Genomic DNA, 8,257 nt, shown 5'->3' with positions numbered 1-8,257 from the left:
GGGCCTGTTTGAGATTGTGGTAGCGGTTGCGATTCAAAGTGTTTTTCGCTTAGAAATGCATCAAAATGATGTTTTTTTTTATTTTTTAAAAATTATTTTTGAGATCAGCACATCAAAACAATTCGAAAACATAAAAAAAATTAATTTTTAATAAAAAAATTAAATTATTTAAAAACACGGGTTGAACCACGAAACGGTCTCAAACTGGATAAGCCTCCTACAACAAAGACAAAAAGATTTTGTTGTAAGATTCAAAATGTACAAGAGAGGAGAGAAGACATTAATCCAGCACATGGACACAAAAAACCAACTCCAACCCTTCAGAATGGACCGAAAGTGAAAATAGTTTTTTTAAAATAAAATAAACTGGAAAAGCAAAGAACACCACCCCAAGCGAGGGAAAGAAACCAAACCCAACACTAAGTTCCCTAGGCAACACGCAAAGGCGAAATTCAACACATCAACTTAGTACATGCAAAAAGCTAATGACTTTCAGGCTCTTCCATGATTCTTTATTTATTTATTTAGTTGTTGCACTTGCAAATTTTTTCCACTAATCATACATAGTTATTCATCCTCGTAAAAAAACAACATAAACATTAGTGAAAGAATGACATGACAGTCATAGAAACCAAAACAATTCAATATCAAAGCCAAAAAGTAAAAAAAAAATAAAAACCCACGAAATTAGCAGAACAACCAATCCAAAACCCTTTAACAAGCCTGCAAAATGGACCACCAACAGGAAATATTTGTTTTTGAAGTAGTTTCTGTAGTTATAATTTGAAAAAAATAAATTTTTTAAAAATATTTTTAGTTGGAGTTAGCTGGATTTAGATACGTGTTTGGTAAAACCTGTGGTTGAAGTTTATGTGTAGTACTAAAAAATATGTGTAAAATATTTAAATAAATATTTTTAGCTTTCTTATCATGAATATTTATGAAATTAAGTTAAAAAAAGATGTAGAAACTGCTGCACAATACCTGTATTTTAAACTTAATTTTTTAGTGAATCTCGCAACATAAAACTCAATTATTTTAAAAATCAAACATATTACTAAGTTTAATTCACCGCTAATATAAAAACAACTGAAAAACAAACACAGTTTAATAACTTGAGCAGAAAAAAAAAAGAATCAAGGCACCAATCTAGTTCCAAAACTCGGAAAAATAGGTTAGTCCATCATCATCATAATGAAAAAAAGAAGTGAAAAAGAAAAATACCATACTGACCTTGATCTCTAACAAGGGTAAGAACCCTTTTTCTCCCCAATCAACACTCCTTAATTAACGCTAAACCTGACACCAACCAAAGAAAGACTAGTTAATAATGGCAACATCGTAAAAACATAAAGACAAAAACAAAACCCTTGGGCCTATGTTCTGGTGAAGATCAGTAAGAGAGAGAAGTTGTTTCATTGGTTTGGAGAGGAAAGAGAGAGCACAGCATAGGGTTCTGGTGGCCATCTCGAAGAGAGAGAGGAGGACAAAAAGGGAAAACAACTATGTAGTGTGTACGCAGTAAAAATGCCATCTATTTTAGTTTTTTTTTTTTTTTTTTAAATTCTAATATATCTAATATGGGAAAGATTATTATTAAGTTTTTTTTAAATTCTATAATTTTCGGTTCAATTTTTTTTATTCAAAAAGGTTTTTTGGTTTTTCAGATTTTTATTAAGTTTAAAAAACATTTTTTTGAGGTTTTTCTTTGCAAGTTTTCTGAACAAGAAGAAAAACTAAAATGATGGATAATACAAAATTCTTCTTTCATATAATATAAAAAACTAAAATTATATTCTCTTATATTCTTATATTTATTTAGTATCATAAATTTACTTTTCTTATTATAAATGTAATATAAAAAATATTTTTTAGTTAATAATTATACTTCTTAATTTAAATGAGATAAAAGTAATATTTTATAATTAAATTATTACAGTATAAAATATTAAGATGACTATTATAAATCATGGTTTTAATTTTTTTAATAAAAAATAATTATAATATGGAAGTATTGTTTTATTTTTTAGTGAAACCTTCTTCTCTATTTTTAACAAATGAAAACGTTTTTTTATTAGGAAATAAAAACCAAAAATAAGAAAAATAATAATTTTCTATTACTCAAACTCCTAAATTATTTATTATGAAATTTTCTATATACAAAAATACAAAAATAATATCATTGACTCAGATACGTCTTGTGAAGGTTCTCAATTATACTTTTATATTGAATCTTCAGACATGGTTGAATAGTCAAATAAGTGGATATAAGCCAATTTAACTACAAGACATATATATAAGTGGATATAAGCCAATTTAACTACAAGACATATATATATATATTAAACTTCCTACTTGGATTTTTTTTAAAAGAGTGTTCATTAAAATTTATAGTATATTTTCAGGGCTGATTTCGTTAATTTTCAAATTGGTTTTATTTAGATTTTATCCCTATATTCTTTCAATTTTTTGATTGAAGTCTCGTAGTCTTCTTTTTTATATTGATTGAGTTTCTCTACTCTTTTTTATATATATATAAATTTTCTTTCTTTATAACTTTGTTAGTTGGTATGCCTATATAACACCTTTTCTAGTAGAATAACTCTTCCATTTATAAAATTATTTAATTAAAGAAATAAATATGTGAATATTAATTTATTTTAATTAATTAAGTTCATTTTAAATAATTTACTCTCTCTTAATCATTTGATTTTCACCCTAAAAAAATATTAGAATTAAAAGAGCTATTCTAAATCCCATAAAAGAATAGATGTGAAGCATTCAGCTTGGTACTCTAACATAGGTGTATTCATAATTCTAAAATTTGATTTTGAAATCCAATCGTAAGACAGATTAATCCTAGTCGATTATAATTATTTAAAAAATTAAAGTAATATTTTTTTTCAAAAAAAATTAATTAATTGATAATCAAATTTTAACCGAGTCAAACCCAAATTAATAAAATCAACCTAAATTTTTAATCATATAAGTTTTTTTTTTCAAAACATAAATTGTGATTATTATGATCGTTGCCATATTGACCTCCTATTGTACACGCATATAAGTTAAATTTTAACATTAATATAAATCCCTTTTCCTTTTGTCTTGATTGAGAGATTTTTTTTTTTATAAGATATGGAGTTTTTTAATCAACCAATTATTAAAAATTTAAATTCTATTAACATCATATTTTTTTTATAAGTAATTAAATTTTTTTAGCACAAAATATGCAAGTCTTAAGTTTAAAATACCTTCTTAATTAATAACACTAATTATTGGAAGAAACAAGTTTCAAGTCTCAACTAGTCATCAAGAGTTCAAACATTTTTATCATCAGGTTAGCAACAATTTTGTGACATGAATTTACCAATGCAACCTTTGGAGAAAATATAGGCAGCGTGCTCCTCTGAGAAACGTTATCTAATTTACCAAACTTTGACCGACTAATTGAGCAAGTAATATTCACAGTCCTAATCCCACCAGCTCTGCCATAACCCAATCTAATTACTAACAAAGTCAATACACTGAATTAAAGATTAAAGAAGATGCACCTCACCTAAGCAACCTTAATATCAACCAAAATGGCAAATCAAAATAAAATCTTGCCATCCTAATAACCTCTCACGATCCCAACTGCTAAACATCTTCGAGTTAGTGTTTGTTATGTTTAACGATCTTATTTGGACAATACTAAATAGGACTGGACTTGATTGGGATTTGATGAATAATTGTCTTATCTTATCTTATGTTTGGTGTGATTTGAATCGAACTCGATAATTTATTTTATTTTGTGTTTTGTAGACACTAGATGAGACCTGATCGATCTGGGGCTTGGACCGATCTGCGTTATAAGAAAAAATAGAGGAAGAATTGATTTGAACTGACCCGATCAAAAACTCAGGTCCATCCTTTGACCCGTGACCTAGACCTTGCCTCGGGTTGAACACTAAGTTGAGTTTTAAAACCATGATAATAATCATTTTTATTTTTATATTGACCTGCATCAATTCGGGTTGACCCTCTTAAACCATGACCCGGACTTGGCCTTGAGTCGACCTCTAAGTCGAGTTTTAAAACTATAATATAATATTTTTTATCCTTGCGTTGACCTGGGTTAATGGTCAACCCAATCCGTGACCTGAGTTGGTCGTAGATCGACCATTGAGTTGAGTTTTAGAGCTATGATAATGATTATTTTTATTCTTATGTTACCCCGAGTCAATCCGGGTTGACCATCTCAACCCGTGACATGAGTTTTGCTCCAAGTTAGCCCTCTAATCAAGTTTTAAAACCATGATAATAATAATAATTTTTAACATTACATTGATCCATTCAATGGTCAACTCGACCTGTGACTCAGACCTGGCCTCGGATCGACCCTCGAGTTGAGTTTTAAAACTATAATAATAATTATTTTTATCCCTACATTGACCCGGTTCAATGATCAACCTGACCCATAATCCAGGCTTGGTCCTATGCGGACATCCAAGTCAGGTTTTAAAACTATGATAATAATCATGTTTATCCTTACATTGGTTTAAATCAATGGTCAACCCGATCTGTGATCCGAGCCCTATTCCATGTTGATCCTCTAGTCGCGTTTTAAAAATATAATGATAATTATTTTTACCCTTGTGTTAACTAGGATCAACCCAAGTTAACTCTTGTGTAGAGAATTAGATAAGCTTGTCCTACCTCTTTTAGTGGGGCAAAAATTTCTCCGCTAATGAATAAGATAAAAATTGATTTTTGTATTGTCTAAAGGTGCGCCTAACAACTACATAAAAAAATTATTCTATCCAAAGCATCTTTGTCCAACATATAAAACACTATCTAAGTATGCTATTTTTTTAAGACCATGAATCTATTTAAATAATTCTCCAATTAAGAGAAATTGTCAAGATAATGTTTTGGTATGTATCACTATCATTCTTAACAAACTAACCCAAGCCATGCCATACAGTATCACCCTTGTATTGGGCAAAAATAAAGTAAAAAAAGACTTCAAATTGGATCTAGTGAGTTTTTATTTTAAGTTGGGCTTGGTTGGTTCTCAAATTCCTGTAAAAAAAGTTTCTTATTGGGATAAGAGATCATCTGATGCTAACTTAGTAAATGTAAGAGAGAAATAATGCACAACAGATAGTATGAGAATGTGAGGGAGTCTGTGTGTGTATATATATATATATATAATTATTGTGGATTATTGTATTGTGGTCTTGTGTTTGTTATTACCTGGTGACCTGAGATATTTATATACCTTGATCATATGAAATTAGCTCATAGGACATGGAGTTACAAACATACCATGTGGAAGTAATCATGAATAATAATTAATATTACCACGTAGGTAACCTAGCCATTGGGTGTAGGCGTTATAATAGCCATTGGTGAGAAAAATAGGAGTATATTAGTGAGACATATAGGTGCCCGCAAGTGATTGCACAATGTCATACTAATAAGACGTGCATGGTCTGCTCCACATAATGCCTAACACGATGTCATACTGATAAGGCATGCACCTATAAATTCTGTAAAGGCGTAGATGGTTGCATGAAAAACGAGCTCATTAATTTTTTCTCATTTTCTTGTCTTATTTTCCCTTTCTTCTTTGCATGTTGTCCTGTCAAATAACTTTAGGGATTAAAGTGTGGAAAATTGTAGATGAGTTAGTAAATGAACTGGAGATGAAGGAAAAAAAAAATCTAACACGTGAATTACACGTGTTGGTGTATGAAACAACCTAAGAAAGAGAAATTGTCTAGCGCGTGCATTATATATGTTGGTGCATGGAACAACCCACTACCTTTTGGTGGCGCATGTGGCTTCTTCCCATCTTTGATGATGGTCTTTCTCAGTGCCATTAAGTTCATTTTATCGAGTTCTTTCTGGTGGTAAGGCATTCTAATGGTTTTTTCTTTTTTCCTTTTTTTTCCTGTTCTCATTGGAAAGTGAGTCTGTCATCTTTATTTCCTTTACCTACTAGATATTTTTTTTATCAGGAGGGTTTTTTTTCTTTCTTTATTGGGCTATTATATCTAACCTTTTCCCCTTATTGCCGTGTTTTTTAATCAATTAGGTTATTGGGCTTTAAACCCAAACTAGTAGACTAGACAACAACTATTCGATCATGACAGTTATGCCTCTAGCCTAAATAGCTTAACCAAACATCACTGTTTGATCTTTTTAATTTTTTTTTATTAACAAGGCTTTAGGCTTTTTGGCGTATTAGTTGTTCCCTTTAATCTTTGAAATTGTGTGAAATTTTAAAATCTCATGAATTTTCTCATTAAGCTATAAAGTACCTAATAATGTAATATGTTATGATGATTAGGCATGAAGTTTGTTATAAAATGTCAAGTCAAGATAGCATGGGACATAATATACTTCTCTGGTTGCCTTTTTTTTTTTTTTTTTAGTAATAGCTAATATAATGTTTATTGAGGTGGATAATGTTTTGGTTGCCATAACTAGTTTTGACCATTTTTACTTGAGGTGAGGAATGCTTTGTGATCATAAATATTATAAGGATTGTGCAAATGCCAATAGAGAATCAATAAAGAAATTGACATGATGAATGTTCAAGGAGATCATTAAAAAGAGACATGAAGATTTTATTTGAAGATATGTAGATAAGTAATACCATGAAGAAAAACATACATAGAGTATTTAAAGAGACAATATTGCTTTTGTTTTTTATTGAAAATTTTAAAAGATTTTTTTCACTTAAGTGAAAGAACAAGTTCTAGAGATTATTTGATCTTAGACAATACATTGTGGGAGGCATCGACTTTTTTCTCCTTTTGTTCTAGTTGCATTTCCTTCTTTATTAATTGTTAGAGGTAACCTTAACGATCAACTTTTCTATTTTTTTTACGGCATAACAATCCTAAATATCATGACCATTTTGATGATGAAATAAACAAAATTTATTGGGGTTTCGTGTGCTCGTGTCACTCTTCATAGGAGGGGGATATTGCAAAAATTCTTTTTTCCTGATGGTAGTCAATATCTCAGTGTGAGTGGTTGTCGAATGTGTGATCATGAGAATAGAAAACTTCAGTCCATCATGAATAAATTCCTCTATATTCCTTATAGATGCCTTAAGTTTGATAGGAGAATGATAATGGTTGTGGGATTTTGTTTTATATTGCTAGAACTGAGGGTGTCCTTGCTTGGTCATGCTCTTTTCTTCTAGTCAAATATGATTTTTCATTTTCTATTTCATTTTAAGAAGAGTTAGGTTATGAAGAGTGTACAATCATTCCCATAAAAATAGTTATAGACTCTACTATTTAGGGTTTTAGTGGCAATGATTTCGAGTAGACTTTTCATATTGAGCATTTTCTCGTTAAACATTTGATGATACTATCATCTTCTTGTTATATGATGGCAAATAACACACTTGTGCTTTTTTTTAGCTTGTATGTTTATGCTAAAATAAGAGATGAGTTTGGTACAGAAATCACCAAAGTCAATGATGGAGCCATACTCTAAGTTATGGTACCACGCCCGAGCTGATCCACAAAATATTGTTGGAATAACTTTACACATGGCATTGTTGTTTTGTGTTTCAAGCTTTAAGTCTATTATAATTGTCTAAATATGTCTTCACGTACACAATCTTTGAAAAGACAGGTGTGTAGTACTTGATAGCAAAGTGATGAATCTCTTACTTTGCGGGGGCAATGTTCATTCTTAGGAGCTCGTACAATTATTGGTCTCATTTGTATTGGGGTATTTTTTGATGTCTCAACCTTTTTTTATATAAAAAAATAAAAGTAGATGATGTGTTATCTGCTTGACTAGTTTTTGACCATCGGAGATATGATAAAAAAATTAGTCTAGGGTTTTTTGGATTAAAAAATTTATTTTCAATATATTTTCACCTGAAAACATCTAATAAAAATCCTTATTATGTCAATAAATCAATCTCTCAACTCAAAACACCTATAAATCATTCCAAAAAAACACAATCAAATTGAAAAAAAATTCTTTTTTTAACCCAGATCTATTTTTTCGACAATAAAAAGGTCTAAAACTATCTCAATAAAACTCTTCTTATTGAATAAAACCTGTTGACATCAAGATAAACCTTTTTTTATTAGTGGATGTGGCCAACACACAACCTTTTCTCTCGGTCATCGTTTTCCAATAAGTTTCTTTATACCATTTCAAAACTAGAGATTGGAAAATAAACAAAATAAATTTTTAAAATAAAATTAAAATTTCAAAAACTAAATTGGCTGAATTTGAG

Source organism: Populus trichocarpa, chromosome 15, assembly GCF_000002775.5.
Source record: "Populus trichocarpa isolate Nisqually-1 chromosome 15, P.trichocarpa_v4.1, whole genome shotgun sequence".
Lineage (NCBI taxonomy): Eukaryota > Viridiplantae > Streptophyta > Magnoliopsida > Malpighiales > Salicaceae > Populus > Populus trichocarpa.
This window is presented reverse-complemented; position numbering follows the sequence as displayed.